This window comes from Rhyacophila brunnea, unplaced genomic scaffold, assembly GCF_057557595.1.
Source record: "Rhyacophila brunnea isolate RB1 unplaced genomic scaffold, BYU_Rbru_1.0 scaffold_20, whole genome shotgun sequence".
In the NCBI taxonomy this organism is placed as follows: domain Eukaryota; kingdom Metazoa; phylum Arthropoda; class Insecta; order Trichoptera; family Rhyacophilidae; genus Rhyacophila; species Rhyacophila brunnea.
The window spans coordinates 35,609,151-35,623,932 of NW_028232860.1; the positions used below are offsets into that span (position 1 = coordinate 35,609,151).

At 32.6% G+C, this 14,782-nt stretch overlaps 1 long non-coding RNA gene across 1 annotated transcript in view; it reads right to left on the minus strand.

Moving 5' to 3' along the window:
* Positions 1 to 12,010, minus strand: part of LOC147071598 (uncharacterized) — a 55,823-nt gene extending 43,813 nt beyond the window's left edge. Inside the window, exon 1 of the long non-coding RNA XR_015070847.1 lies at positions 11,890 to 12,010. This is a non-coding gene — a long non-coding RNA (uncharacterized LOC147071598). The remainder of the gene's footprint in view (positions 1 to 11,889) is intronic.
* Positions 12,011 to 14,782: the final 2,772 nt, after the last annotated feature.

The window sequence follows — 14,782 nt, forward strand, 5'->3', positions numbered from 1 at the left end:
AATAATCTAAAATAATTAATTAAATAAAACTTTTAATAACATCTCTTTTATCTGACATAAATAAAAATTATTTTGCCAGCTTGCCTCGAGTATCAATTTTTTTTTTGATTAGTAAATAACTGTAAGTATTTTTTTATAAAACATTTAAAATATTAATAACCAATTTGGTCATAAAGACGTTGAAAAATAATTATGTCTCCAATTTTCACCAGCCGTCGGAAACTTTCCTAGAATTATGAGTGTAGGTATTACCTACCTACCCACTTCTTATGATGTACCTAATTATTATGGAACTAGTATTTAACTTTTTTTTTATAATTATTAATAATAATCTTATATAGGTATAATACCTGTATATATGATATGCCTAGCTATACCTAGCTGCCTGGAGGTATTTAGCAAAGATCACAACCATGTTTTGTTTTTACATTTACTATCGGTACATCTACCTATTTAGGTACTTACCTGATTACTAAAAAATCTTTATAAAGACAAACAAAAGAAAGCTATTTTAATCATAAAGGTAGATTAGGTATCTGCATAACTAATGTAAAATGTGGCATAATTGTCTTTAATAATTATTGAATAAGAGCGGCTTTGGACAAATTTAATGTGTACATCATTATTAATGTAAAAGAAAATTAATAGCTTTTTGGTATTTCCATCAGTTTCCTATTACAAATTTGTGTAACTTTGTATTTTTTAGAACCGGAAATTCGGATAAAGCTTTTGCAACTCAAAATATAAAAAAAACATCACGTATTGAATTCAAAGCAACTTAATCAAGGTTACAAAAAGTTTGAATATCTAGAGAAGTTTTAGATCCCAGATAGTTAGGTAAAATATAATACATATAACCAAGCTTAAAAGATTATTTTGAGATTCCTGTAATACTTTTGTCACTGTATGAATAGGTACTAAGTATACATGGCTATATCCGACTGACTTTATTTTAGGTATGTATGCTTAAATTCTGTAATCTATTTGGCAATGTACATAATTTCCGACTTATACATACGCGGTGTAAATTAGAACTGTATTTTCCTTTATACAGTACCTACCTACTTAATATTATTGTTTTCTCGCGGTGCAGAATCAATGCAACGCAAATCAGAAATATATAGGCAGGCAATAACTTGACTATGCTCACCAAAATTGCTTTGTTATTAATTAATTATTATTTTTAAATTCTATAAATGAGATCTCTCTATCTCATCATATGCATATATGTATACGTATACTTTGATGTAGGTAATTAATGATTTTTGTATTTACTCTTCCGATAACGCAGTTTTTAGTTTAAATATTGTAAACTGTTAGGTAATTGTTCCTTTCGTTTTGTTTCATGTGATATTGTGAATTTGTAATTTGTAACTAGGTATGCAAGTCAAATAAATATACTTATAATAATTTAGCTTTGTAATTGAACCAATACTTAAATTCATTAAAAATATGTAAATAAATTAATTGACACAAATAAATTTGTATGAAATGATTTTATTCATGAGTATTAAAAATATAGTCCGAGAAAATAGCAACCACTGTAAATAGTAGGTATGAAAATATTCGTACAATAATTTAAACTGAAAACTACATCAAAATTAGTAGCGCCGCTCAGTGGCGAAATAGAAAAGTAACAAAAATTGCGAAGCGGAGGGTAAAACCTTGTGGTATGGTGGGTTACACGAATAATCCATAAAAAAGCGGCACGTGTGATAGTTTGTTTGTAATTCGATTATATTTAATTTTTTAAATCGACTATCATGACTTCACTATTTGACAAGTAAGTAGGTCTTATGTATTTTTTATTAGGTAGGTACTTATTTAAGAAAAACTGTCTGAAAGCTTTTTAAATTTCATGAGACAAACTATTTTTCAGGATCACATAAAAAGGCTCACTGATTACTAAAATTGATTGGTATAACTCATTGATTCAAATAAATCCTTTAAATATTGGTAGGTATTGAATTCTTCTTTAACATGTTTATATTTTTGGTAATATTGTAGGTATATCAGTGGAATCAAGAAAACCTCTCAAATATAGTTTTTTTTAGTTTTTTTTAAACTTTTTGTATTATTTTGTATTTGTTTTTTATCCAAATTGGTGCTGATTCTTTGTGATTGTAGTGCTACTCTCCCGATAATAGGGAGAATATTAAAATTATGATAAGTCAAAATTTTCATTAAACAGGTAGGTACAATATAGAAAATTTAATAAACTAAATTTTAGTATTAAATATTACCATAAAATAAGATGGGATCCTTTAACAAATTCACATTGTATAGAAAAAAAATGAATTGTAAGTTTTGTTTTATTATAAAAATATTTTTCTTTTTAATGTTTTCAGATAATTACACATTTATTAATTGATAAGTTTAAATTGTGAATTATAAAAAAAAATTCTCAAATTGCAAGCTTCGTATTTTCCGCTAGGTGCCTCTGCTAGGCAGAGGATTCGCCTTAAGCCGCTCGGCCATCATAGGCATATGACGAACATTTTAGGTACCTACACACCCATAATTTCTCATTCAATACAAATAAGTATGTAAGTACCTACCTTGGTACCTACTTATTCTGAATTAATAATTATTTAAAATAATACTTAGCTAAGTATATACCTATATACTCATCGGTTAATTATAAATACCTATTACATTTGTGTAAATTCTATTGAATCTCTCTTATTTCTACCGTATTAGGTGATACGATAGTTAATGCCATATGTCGGTACTATCTAAAGATGAGTCTAGAATGTCTAAATTCTAAAGTCTCATTTTGTTATTTTTTTGTGAATGGATATGTACCTACATAAATTCTTCTCATTCATACTAATTGCAGTGTATTAGTCAGGGTACATTAACTATTGTTAATCGAGTGGTTGCCAGTGGAATAAAAAGCATCTTATCGCATGTCATTATCATTTATCATTCAAACAATGTCATCCTCGCGCTCATCGCATGAGCGAGCTTTCGCGTAGCGACTCCGCAAGCTAAGTGAGCCCGTATCGCCTAACCCCGAGGTCTCGACGCAGGGCACCGCCAAAAAGCTCCTGACATGACATTATTTTTCAGCCGGCATACACACCACCTTAGAAGTTTGAGCCAATGGGCGGCAAGCAAGGGGGCGTGGTTTCCCCCCACCGCCGCAGTTCGCACGAGCTTTTGAGCTTTTTTTGCAGGCAATGTGAAATTGTGTGCACTCCGTATAAAAGTGATACAACAAAGCCAGAATGTTCAAGTGTAACTTTGTTTACAGCTTTAATAATGGTGACTCAAATAAGCTTGTAATAAATAATGCCTAGTTAATTATTGGGACAATTAATAGCCTTAATCTAGCGGAACTACCTCAGCCTTGCTCGCCCGCTTAGCCTTTAGTTTTTCTTTTCATGTAGGTACGTAATAAATTTTATTTTTGGGACCCAGCAACTACCGAAGTCGGCACAGTGGTTTTTGCAGAATTTTGTGTAGCGTACGGTATTATACTATTATGTAAGTATAATGTTATACATACTTTATATCACATATCCTCACAAAATTTCGAATTATCATAAAACATCGGTGAGTTGACTAAACCATGAGGATGCATCCAAATTTACACGAAACGATATAAAATCTCAATCGCACTGGTCTTAAAAATACATTACACAAGTACATTGGAGGGAAAACTAAAAGTGTATATTTACTCTTGCCAATGATTGAAATTATATAATATGATAATATACAATATATTATATAATAACAATTTTTAAAGTTATAAATTATACATTTTTGGTTCGTACTTTACTGGAAACCAGCGCCAAACAAATTAGAAAATATTTGGATTATTTGTTAGGTTAGTTTAGTTTATATTGGGTTAGGTTAGGTTAGATTATGTTATGATTCTTGAATAATTCATGAATGATGCCGAAATCGGTTATGAAAATTGCCGCTATTCCCTCATGGCTTCTAGTAAACAGACTTGTACCACATTTTTAACTGCAGGAATATATTTGTGATTTTTTTTTTTAATTGACCCATTTTAAAATTAAGTCGTACTGTCGTTGAGCAAACAATGGAAACTACGTCAGTATCTGGGTTTCTGACAAAGTAAAAATTTTAAGAAAAAGATGGGTTTTTAGTTGCCATAGACCAAGATTTTGAAGCCGAATTTTGTTTATGACTTTGACAGTCAGACTATAAATTTTTCTAAATTCAAATTCTCCAGAATACACTTAAATATTACCAATATACAATAAGCTTTTCGGTTACATATGTGAAACAGTAATGAATACCGTATTACCCAACTGTTGAAAAAAACACAATCTCTGAAACAACTAGTAATTATTCCATATTTCTCCACACTTGACCACACCCAGAAGGTAACCAACTTTCCATTATTTCTGTGTACCCTTATTTGAATTGTATATAATTATAATGAATGCGTAAAATGTCACTTGTGCCTTATTGCTTTGTTAATCTGTGGTTCTGGTTTTAAAAGTACGTCCGCTGGTGTGCGGCGGCAGCGGGAGGGACAAAGTAGTATGAGAAGAGCGGGAGGACTGAATTTTTCGCAGGAGGTGTGAGCGAGAGACCTCTGGAGAGAGCAAGAGAGACCTACATAGCCGAGGTTTCACACTCGACGTGGTGTAGTCGCTTTCATAAAATGATAAATTCGATAATTGTTTCTCCAACACTCATGAACACATTAAATTGAACATTTAAATAGATAGTTTTTTTTCTTACCAACACCATTATCAAAAATGATATTGTTGATACGTCATTAAACTATCATAACTGAAGTAAGAATCAACTAATTTATCGGATTTAATAATATGCAGAGGCGTTCCCTCTAATTTTTCTATTGTGTGTGCGGATCATCAACGCATCTGAGCAGTGGCGTAACTAGGGTTGGTGTCACCCGGTGTGGTAAATTTACACCATCCTCCACCCATCAAACACACGCATACAATTTTTCATTAAAACTTATATTTTTAAGGTACTTATTTATTAATTTCAGTGATTTTATATAATAATAACACTAACAACGAAAAATGAGTCAAAGAATTGTGCATGTGATGGTTTCGTGCTTTCGAGCAAAACAAAAATCTGTCAAAGGAAACTTTCTTTTACAATATGTTTGTGCGAGGACTGTGCGGGAGATGAAAACATCTGTGCGGACACATTTTGGTGGGTGTGCGCGCACATGAGGATATCTTGGAAGCAGTCACCCCGACAATAGTCTGGAAGACTGACATTGAAAGATATGATTTCGAATCCAGCTTGGTCAAGCTGGGCGTCTTTTACTGTCTGGTGTGTGCTCTTATCTTTTAAGCTACTGATTCGTCTGTGACTCACTCGAACTAAGAATTTTCTTGAATTTTTTCATTTAAGTACATTTTTGAGGTTTTTTAAAATTGTGTATTTTCATTCCTAAGAATTCAACACTTATAATTCTTGTGTAGGTACCTAAGTCTTAGGTGTGAGCATTGATTAAAAACAAAATATTTACGAATGCATGGTCGCTATCTATTGTCTAAACCTAAACACTCTAAACATAATCATATTAGTAAATTAATTACAAATCTGATTGCTTTTCCTTTGTCAGAATTTGAAAACACCTTGGATAATGTAAGTAGGTACCTAATTATTAGAATTAATTATCATGACTCTTAGACAGATCGGTACCTTAAATGTTAAGACCATTCACCCTGGCATTGGAATATGTGAAATTGAATCCCTATTGGCCCAACATTTTTCTAGGATTTCCTCTATTAGGTACTTATGTATATATGTTTCTAAGGCTGTATATAAACTAAGTATTTTCAGTAATCTAATTTTTTAATCTTATACCTACCTACCTATAAATTCAGTGTTAAATGATTATTGAATTTGCTTATAACTTTTGCTAGTTTCTATAACATTCATTATAAATATGAAGTGTTGGATAAAAATCATTATTTTTTTCAACATTCGATTGCATGATAATTGAGTAGGCTAGAATCAAAAGAGCCTCTCTCCATTTTTGAAATGCAGAACAGTCACTCTCTAAAATGTTTAAATTAGACTAATATAACAAAGTTGATTTTAATTCCTCGGTAGTCAAAGTAGCTGAGAATAAATAATATTCTAATCTAATATAATAGAACTTATAATGTACCAAACTAAAGACCTCTCAGAGCTATGTCATTATTTTTATGGGCATAATATCTCAACGTGTAAGTGATGGAGAAAAATTCTTTTGCTTTTAACTTATACAATCCTACCTACCTACCCACTATTTTGAATTCAAGGTAGAAATCATTTTTCTCTGGTTTAATGATTTCACATTACCACATGTTTAACTATATGTAGGTACCTACAATTTCCAACCTATTCTTGTTTGTAAACTCAGTCAAAAGCACATTTGATTGCGCCACATTTTACCATAATTTTGGGTTGCTACTCCTGAGATATTCCCAATCATTGAAAAATCATGATGCTTCATATCCAAATGCGGAATTTCGTGATATGCCATATTAAAACTGGGCGTGATTTGGTTTGGACTTTAACTTTAATGTAGATAGCTATATATATATATTAACCTAACCTAATAACTTACGCTCTGAAATTAGATACCTAATTATTATCTTCCTATATATTAGCATAATGCCTACTCCTTTTCCACCCCTGAACCCAGTGGGTAACGTACAACTTTGCATAGGTTCAAAAAAGCTCCATCCCCGCCGCCCCACTCACATCCCGACCCCCTCGGAAAATCCCCTTTCCACCGCCAGCCGGCCTAGAGCTCGTTTTTCAAACCGTATTACCCCTCCCCCGCATGCCGCTGCGAGCGTCCAGTAAATATACGCGTTTTATCGTAGGAACCGTATACTTTTGTAGGTAAAACTCTACATATGGACCAACAGAACCAGGCAGTCGTATAAACCTTCCAATGGCGCACTGAATTATAAATCTTATAACAAATTACGATAAAGTTAGTTTTGGTATTCTTCGTTTACTTTTTAGTTGTCTTTTGATGATTTGAATAAACTCTCCAAAGCTTCTAGTTCCATCATAGCAACCAGGGTGTGTATGGTGGTTGTTGATAGTTGTAGTGAATTTAGAGTTTGCGTGCCATAACTGGCAACTAATTCCATATAGCCCATTTGAAAATTACCATTGTAAAAATAATGTTTTATGTTTAATGAGTAAATAAGTATAACTATTTAATTACATTTTCTTCAAGACTGAATATATATAGATAGGTACCTACACAAGATTTAAGAATATAATATTTTTCAATTAAAATACATCAGCTGAGAAAATCTTGTAAATATAAGTAGGTAGATACCTATCCACATCCCAGACGGGAACAGCGGCAATGTTCATAGCCGATTTGGGCAGAATTCATGAATTCAAGAATGATAACCTAACCTAACCAAACTTAACCCAACCAAACCAAACCTAACCTAACCGATGGCCTCCACGAAATAGAAGTGTCCGGAAATTTTTACGTATGCACACTTCACCGTGAAATGTTGTATCGGAAATATATGGTCGTATATTAAAGACTGTCTAATCTCTTTGGGTCGTATAGTACTGAGATAAAATTCATCTCTAAATAAAATACGGTTCTGGCTCACATTAAAAAAAAATATCCGATAGATATACCTACACGATTATTTATAGGTTAGGTTAGGTTAGGATCTAATAAAATTTGAACATAATTATTGTCTGCAATTCTCCACGATAAGAAAACTCATGGCGAACTATGCTACGGTGAAATGTAATACGTACAATTTACATGTAACCCTAAATATACAAGAACCAAAAAGTCTTTAAAAAAATTACTTTCTTAATAAACAAGACATACCTAACTGCATCCGTATACAGAACAGTCATTATCTTGGTATCGAAGATTTACGAAAAAATGATTTCGCTATGATTATTGCATTATATGAATCTACTATGAAAAGCAAGATAATAAAAAAATCTTGCACAGTAATCAAATTGAAAATGTTCACCACCCTTCTCAGAGTGTGAGAACTGTCGTAGTGTGGGTGCATATGCGTGGATATAACTGACCGTGTCTGGGACGTCGGGCTCTCTGGTTTGGGCGGTGGTGGCTGGATAGGGTCGCAGGAGGGTAGCAGGAGAGATAAAATGAATGGCCATAAATTGTTTGGAGGGCCATCGCAGCGCCGGGCGGAGGATCATCCCGAATGGAATATCGCGTGTGATTATTTATACTGCGTACCCATTTACTTAGGTATATGTAGGTACTGCGCTGCTTATGTGCCAACTTAATGCGTGACGTCATTTGTCATTAATAGGTAGGTAATTTACTAAACATTTCGTCAGCTAAATGCAGAACTATATACATTTGAAATACTTTAAAAGGGAGTTATTTGAAACAACAAAATTAAATTATTTATTACTTGTATAGACACATGTATAGGTATATCATATTTTACTAAGACAATTGATGAAAATAAATAATGATGCATAAATGTGTCTATATTAATAATTTAGTTGCTAGGACCCACATAGCAACGAATAATAGTTTTACTTTTTACGGATTTCTTCCGAAATAACTTTTCATACAAAACAGAATTAAATCAATTCTACTTAAAGAAGGCCAAAAGTATTAAAAGCATTGGCATCGTGTTCTAATAAATTCTAAAAGTTTCAAATGTCTAGCTAGTCGGGAAGTTAGTTAAAATCGATTGCAAGATTTGTACCAGACAAACAACCGCCGGACAAATAAGAATACGAGCTAAGAAAAACGTTGTAATAATAAATAACTTACAGTCCTACAAACTTATCTAAAGAACGGTCAAAAATGGATCTACGAACTACCATATGGACGCCATTTTGAAAACGTAATTCGAATGTCACATTCTGTCCAGTTGCAAGCCTTGTTGGATAGTTTTCGACAGTGGCTCCCCCCCATCCATTCTTTAGATAAGTTTGTAGGTCTGTAAAAAGGATTTTTCAAAAAATATTTCTGTAAAATATTTCAAATGTGAGTTAGAATGGTTTTGCATTCAGCTGAGCTATTATCAAATTTTAGTAATAGAAAAAACACTGCATACTCCTCCCTATCCCGGGCCAGTTGTATTATATGCCTTCAACATATTGTCACTGACAGAGGTTACGTATCTCCTTCCACATATGCATCTGATATCCTCTACCTTCACCTGCATTAACAGTTGGAGTAAATAATAGTTCTCATTGAGAAAAATATGGCCTGCAGCTTTTCTACGATGTTTTTGATGCTAGCTATTTATATGCTCTCTCGTTTTGTCGGGTTAAATTTAAACCACTCCAATAGTAATGTGATCAACCCAAGATATTTTCATGGTTCAAAATATCTCGAAAAGATCCCGAATCTTATTCAACAGACATATTCGAACCAAATAAATACTCTGTTAGGTGAAGGATTTAAATTGAGGTTAGGTACATGTAAATTGTACCCATGTAAAACATTTCACCCTGGCACAATTCACCGTAAGCTTTCTTATCGGAAAGAGATGACAGTATACTATACGGTCTCCAATTTTATTAGATTCAATATGAACATTAATTCAATTTTCATAGCTGATTTTGGCAAAAATTCATGAATTCAAGAATGAAAACCTAACCTAACCTAACAAATAAGTCAGGATATCGGTTAATTTCAGAATTTTAAGTACCTAGTGTAGTAAGTAGTAGTGTAAACTGACAAGAACCGTGTTTTATTTAGACATGAATTTTATGTCAGTACCTACTATACGACCCACAGAGGATGGACGGTCCTTATTATACGGCCATATATTTTCGATACAACATTTCACAGTGAAGTGTGATACGGCGAACTGCATGCGTACAAGTTCCCGGACACGTTAAATTGAAACATGGCAGTTTGTTTACAGCCGAAAGCTTCATTTTATATTTTCGAAACGAATCACGTACCTACATGTTTGACATAATTTTATGATTGTTCATATAAATATCTTGGCAGTATCTGTAAGTACATATTCTACTAAATCCATAAACTTACCTAATTATATAAATAGGAACAATTCAATTAAACAGTGATAAGCCACGTAAAATTTCATAAATCTCTTTTATTCAAGCTATTTTGAAAACCACGATCGTTCCTAAACGTGAAGGTATTTAGTTCTATCTATACAGAGTAGACCTATTGGTTATTGTCTGTTTATTAGAAGCCAGTATCAAATAAGTTTTGAAAATAGTTGATAAACATACTGGATTATTTGTTAGATTAGGTTAGGTTAGGTTATCTTCTTCAATTTACAAATTTTGCCGAAATCGGCTATGAAAATTGCCGCAGTTCTCTCCTAGCTTTCAGTAAACAAACTTGTTTCGATCTTTTTTATGACGAATAGTTGTTAATCATTTACCTAACTAATTAGACTCTTGTTCTGGACTAAACACTCATTCAAAAGGCAAACCATATTGGCGTGAACTGAACTCTCAAATATTATGGTTTGAAAGAAGATCTATCTAATATCACTATAATACAGTGATTCCTAACGTGGGGCGTACGGGCCATCGGGGGGCAATTTGAATATTTTGGGGACAAAAAGGTCATCTTGATAATCATTTGAAGACAAAATATAGCACAAAGATCGCACTATTTGTCTTCCGAGTTGTACCTAAGTACATGTACCATAATATAATAAATATTTTCTTACAAAAGTTAAATTAAAAATAGTAGATATTGCCTATGTGTATTTTTTTATTTGAAGCAATTAATTTTTTTTTCAGAATTAGTTGGTAATTATAAAATTTTGATAGGGGGAGCATCGAGATTTTTTCAGCGTTGAAGTGGGGCTTGGCAGAAATAAGTTTGGGAAACACTGCTCTATAGTGTCATATTAAAAAAATTGGTAAGGTGTATAAAATGTAAATAGTTGTATCGTTCGAATGATAATAGTAAAAGAAGTTTAATAATTGTAATGCACAATTATTAAACATGGAGTGCCAGCTAATTCAATCAATAAAACATGAAATATTTAGTACTATTAATCTCACAGCGTATAAGATTCGGCTTTCTGCCAACTTAACCCTGTGTAAAGAATGCTTTATAAATCATTTATCTACCTCAAATAAAATATCATTTGTAAACTCGTTTAAATATTAAATTATAATTTTTGGGCGCCTTAAAAGTTGTGTATTTACAAATTAAATATAACAATATAAAAATAAGAACACAGCTAATCGTGAAAAGTGTCATTTAATTACACACTAACAATTTACATTGAAATTTAAAATGATACGGAAACATATTAAAATTCTAATACAAAAATGAGAAGCGTTCACTTGGTACAGTACATTAGAGTTTTTGTTGTAAGATGGTAATTATTACTTAGCTTTAAGTGTGATGGCTGGAATCTCATCTTGTCTTCTATCTTTCCGTCCGAAAGAAGAAGCGCCATTCTGCGTTGAAACTGTTTCTATTATGTTAACCGAGTACGTCCGATCTGAACTGAATCTAATCTTGGAGTGAAATCTTCTGGGCGGAAATAAGTTATTTGTTGATATGACGCTTTCAAAAAGGCGGTAAGAAACCTTATTGGCCTAGTTTTTAACCGTCATTGTTTTAGAAACAAGGTTGACACATACTTTTAACAAGGTTGTGCCAAATTTATTGTTAATTAAATTAACATTATTTATTTAATATCTGCGTTTGAAAAGTAGACATGTCACGTGAAATGTAACATGACAATAGTCATAGTGGATATAATAACGATATAAATATTAAGTTTATCATAATATGGATAGGTACCCACATCTTTGAAAAATACACAATACAAAATACATTTTTACCAAACAACGAGATTACGTAAATCAGTGATCCACGGCTTCTTTAAAGGCTGCTTCACTAATTAAACCACCACGTGTGCAAATTTGATGTAGGTATACCTTGAAATTTTTCTTTTGTTTCTTTGAAAAATAATTCTTCCATCAGGAAGTGTTGACGGTGGTGTAGTTAGTCAGTTTTTGTGGCACCAGCATCATTATCAGTAGAAAAACTCCGCAACATCTGAAATCAGTTTGAATTTCTTTTTAGTGTTGGTGTGAGCATAAATTCAATAATTTTATTTTAATAGTCGATACTCGATATAAACAATATAATTTACCTTATATTATTATCATTAATATAAGTATTCGTTATTATTTATTATATACCTAACTGGTAAATATATACCACAATTATTATCCAAGGTTTCTGGCATAAGGGTATTAAAGGGTATTAGAATCAATCATTTTTATCTTTCAACTATGAAACAATAACAAATAAAATATAAACCAATTACATACCAAAAGCTAATATAAAACTGCATAATGATATCTTTACATTTTCAGTTAAGTAGACAATGCATTTTTTAACGCAACACAATGCAAGACGTCAACAAGCATATTAGCAAGGTTTCCCAAACTATGTTCCGCGGATCGTGAATATGTGTTCCGCGAATTTATCAGAAGAGTACCCAGTATGTCAAAACAAGCTATTACTGTTTTTCTTCCATTTACTACGACATATTAAGTATGCAAAGCACGATTTTCTTATTATGCTGCAATGAAGTCAAAGTCCAGGAACAGGCTCGACGCCACACCAAATAAGTACCAAGAATTCAAGTTTCTAATAATATGCCTGATGTCAAGATGATTTTTAATTCAATGACCCAAAATCATCAAAGTCATTAAGAACCTCGTTCACTTAGTATATTTGTATGTGTAGCCTCCAGGTAAAACAAACCAAAGAAAACCAAGTGAAGGAGCTGACTGGGGGCAGCCTTCAGTCTCCCTGAGAAGAGCAGAGGATAGAGAGGGGTGGAAAGTTTTGGTCGCTCAAAAGATGACATTTCAAGGTATTCACGATCCTCAGACACGAGGGAACGACCAAGAAGAAGATTTTTTTCAAATATATATCCTTTTTATCATTTTTTTAATTATTTATTAAGTATGTATTATTTACCAACCCGATAAAACAAACAAGATGTTCTATTAAAATTTCAGGGTTTGCAAAGTGTTCCATCGAAGGAAAAGTTTGGGAAACCCTAAAGGAATTTAAAATTAGCCTATGACAAGAAATGTTGGCCGGAGTTTATATGTTTTGAGACACTACCGATAGGGAAGTCATATCGAAAGAAAATGTATTGATACCTAGTATTGGTATCTTATTGAAAGAAAGTATTGCCCCAAGCGCAGTAGAGGTCGTAGCCGCGTAGCCTCATCAGATAGAAAAATGTTGACTACAAAGTTTTTATTCTAAACTCTCTTAAATATAGGTAGGTATAGACGAAGGTAGATGACTCTATAGTTTCAGTTGGTCTATTCTATGCTTATCGACCGCTAAAGTGATAAAGTGATAAATATTATCAAACTTAGGGTAGGTTTGTATCAAAATATTAGCACTTATTGTAACAATTACACGAAGTTGGTTTTTATTGTTGCAATAAGTGCTATATTTTAACAGCACCTATCTTGCTGCTGTTAAAATATCGCACTTATTGCAACAATAAAAACCAGCTTCGTGTAATTGTTACAATAAATGCTAATATTTTGATACAAACCTACCCTAAGTTTGATACTATTTATCAATTTAGTGTTTGATAAGTATAGAATAGACCCACAGATGTTATTATATTTTTTTGGATACTGATTAGAATTAGAATGAAACCCTCTTATCCAGTGATATTAGATATAGGTATGTTCAGGAGACTACAATAAGGCGTAATTCATAATCAATATTTGTAACGGAGAACGGTATTTATTTGAAAATTGAGACAGTTAGGTGCAGAATTCCGAATATCTTTAATATTATAATGCATAGCAGTATATTCTAGCATAGCTGTCTGTCCCACGATTTCGTGTTAACGACGTTACCTACCTATATAAGTTTCGGAAAGATTGGTCGTACCTTCCCAAAATTGAGCAGCCACGCTCTAGACACGTAATTACAAGCCTTAAACCAATTGTTAAATCTTGATGGAACGACACGTTATTAGAACCAGTGGCGCGTTTAGTGACACAGAGGTAAGATAATGATATAATTGAACATTTATTATATGATTGGTTTGAACTGTTTCAAGGCCCATTTTTAAATCTCCTGATGAAGCTATTGCGTCATCTGTATCAAAAACAATCACCGCTGGTTAGAACAAACTAGCAAATATTTATAAATATTTACCTATAAGTAGATAAGTACTAATAAAACTTAGGCACGTATAAGTAGGTAACTAAACATTTTAAAGTGTTTATTATTTCAAATAATTATTTTACATATAAAAAATAAACTTAATATTAGTAATTTCCAATTACTTGGCCGCCAAACGCTTATTATGGCTTGTTTTTAGAAGCTGCCTAAAAAGGAAGGCATCAGTATCTACCTACTTAGTTAATATAATTATTTTGCTAGTAGGAAGGCATACCTATGTCAATATTGCCATACATAATTGTTTTTTGGTTGAGCATCTATGTTTGTCGATGACGTAACAATACATTTATCAATTAGGTATAGGTAGGCACCTAAATAAAATACAATGTGGAAGAAAAATAATTCTGCCAAGTAACTACCTAGGATATATAACATATATATATACCTGCAGTTTATCTTGAACATAAAATTTTGTTAACCGGAAGAACCAAGCGTTCAAGTCGCGACCATTTCCTCTGAAAACTTTTCGACGTCACGTCCGGCCACCTACACATACGCGCACACCCACCCCACCAAACTCAGGTTCACTCTCATGGATACAATAAAACTCACCCACACCTGCAAACTTTCACGCGCGTGATCACAAATACACGG